Genomic DNA, 2,739 nt, shown 5'->3' with positions numbered 1-2,739 from the left:
GGCCTGCTAAATGACAAATGTGTCTAGAAGGCTGTGGTCCAAGGCCATTTTTGTTGGCTATAAGCGGGGTCTCTGGAACCAGAGGGAACACAGCTCTTCTTAAAACTGAAGGTGTTTGTGCTCAAGATGAAACTGAATTCTCTCTAGGTAAGAGATGTGCTTGTGTGTACAAATCAAAGAACAACACAATGACTCCTGGTGGCAAACCCAACAAAACCAGAGTAATCTGAAGAGAGGTAACTCACGCTCATGGAACCAGTGGCATGGCTCTTTCCAAATCCAAATCAGCCTTCTAGCTAAGACCACTGGACACAGAATCCATGTGATATACCCCTGAAGGATTTAAACGCATTGAAAAGTAAGTAAATAAAAGTGGATTTGTTCTCTTTGGAAAAAAACACACAATATAAACTGTTAGACTTTTTTTAAAAAGACTCAATATATGCTGCTTATAAGAGATATATTCAGAATACATGAAAATATGAAAACAAATAAGTTTAATGGGAAGAATGGGTCAAATATGTCATTTAAACACCTAACCCAAGAAAGCAAATATTATTATATTAATATCAGAGAAAGTAAACTTTAGGGCATGAAGCTATTACTTGAAATAAAGAGGGAAATTCCATATTGAAAAAGTAATTAATTCAACAACAACAAAAAACAATGCTACATTAATATGCACCCAAGAACACATCTCTAAAATGCATAAAGCAGCAGTTTACAGAATAAAAGGATAGACAATTCCAATAATATATGGAGAATTCACCACAGCTTTCCCAGTAACTTATGAAACAATAAAAACATTAAAATATAGAATGTCTAAATAACACTACCAGCCAATTTTATCTAATTAGTATTTATAGGATACTATATCCCCAAAGTATAGAATACACATTCTTTTCTAGTGTGCATGTATCATTTATCAAAACATGCTTTGATTCATAAAGCGAGTTTTAACAAATTTCAAGTCAAAAGTTATATAGTGCATTATTTCTTTTATTTGTAATTATTTAAAATATATTTTTATTGATTATAGAGAGGAAGAGAGAGGGAGAGAGTGATAGAAACATCAATGATGAGAGAGAATCATTAATCGGCTGCCTTCTGCACGCCCCCAACTGGGGATCGAGCTCACAACCCAGGCATGTGCCCTTGACCAGAATCGAACCTGGGACCCTTCTTCCACAGGCTGACGCTCTATCCACTGAGCCAAACCAGCTAGGGCTATAGTGTAACAATTCTGATCACCAGAATTTAGAAATCTCAAAATATTTAGAAATTAAGGAAAACACTTCAAAAATAATCCATGAGTCAAAGAAGTAAGCACAATGGAAATTATCAAATATTCTGAGCTGATTGTACTGGAAATGCAATCTATCAAAACTTGTGAACTGCAGCTAAAGCAGTATTCAGAAATAAGTTTATAGATCTGTATGTATATATTAGAAGAATGGTTATAAATCAATGTTCTAAGCTTCTAATACAAGAAGTTAGAAGAAGAACCTCTAAGAAAATCCAAATGAAGCAGAAAGAAGGAAATAGTAAATATTAGAGCAGAAATCAATAAAATAGAATACACACACAGTGGAGTATATCCACACAGCCAAATATTGTTTATTGAAATTAATAAAATTGAAAAACTCCTAGAAAATCTGAATAAGAAAACAGAGAAAACACAACATACCATTATGAAGAATAAGATATTATGAATAACTCTATGCCAAAAAATATGAATATTTAGGAGAATGGACACATTCCTTGAAAAATGCAATTTACCAAAATATAATCAAGAAGAAATAGAAAATTTGAATAGTCCTATATCTATTAAACAAATTGAAACTCTTATAACAAACCTTTCCACAAAGTAAGCTCCAAACACAGATGGCTTCAGTGGAATTCACTAGAATTCTCTTATCACATATTCAATGAAGAAAAAACTAATTTTACAGAAATCATTTCAGTAAATAGAGGATATATAAGTCAGCATGACCTGGATATAAAACTAGACAAGGATACTACAAAAAAAGAAAAATTATATACCAATTATCTTTCATAAACAGGCACAATAATCTAAACAAAACTTAGCAAATGAGTTATAGTCCAGGATAGCAAAGGCAGTTTAACTTTAGGAAAACCAACTAGTGAAATTTGCCATAATAATGAAGGAAAGTCAAAACCCCACATCATCCTCTCAGCAGATTCAAAAAAAGCATCGATAAAAGTGAACATCAGTTCAAAACTAAAACATCTCAAGCTAGTATGTCAGGGAACTTCTTCAAACTGATAAAGGGCATTTAAGAAAAATTCACAGCTAACATTATACAATTATGGTAAAATATTGAATAATATTGTTCTAAAATCAGGAAAAGGCAAGAATCTTCACTGTTACCACTTCTATCTGCCATTGTATTGGAAGTCCTAGCCAGTGTGATAGGACAAGAGAAAGAAATAAGTATACAGATTGAAAAAGCTCAAAGTAAACTGTCTTTACTACAGAAAATGTAATTGTTTACATTGAAAAAATTTTAAATCTATGAAAAAAATACTAAGACTGATATGTGAATTAGGAATATTGCATGATACAAGTTCAATATACAAAAATCAACTGTATAGGTATATGTTTTGAACTTTTTTTAAAAATGAACTTTTAAAAAATCACTGACTATGGTAGTCAAGAACAATATTAGGAATAAATTTGATAAGCAATCAGTAAGATATTTACACTGCTAACTATAA

This window comes from Myotis yumanensis, unplaced genomic scaffold (assembly GCF_028538775.1).
Source record: "Myotis yumanensis isolate MYYU_CA2020_CCGP unplaced genomic scaffold, mMyoYum1.0.hap1 SCAF_1, whole genome shotgun sequence".
NCBI lineage: Eukaryota > Metazoa > Chordata > Mammalia > Chiroptera > Vespertilionidae > Myotis > Myotis yumanensis.
This window is presented reverse-complemented; position numbering follows the sequence as displayed.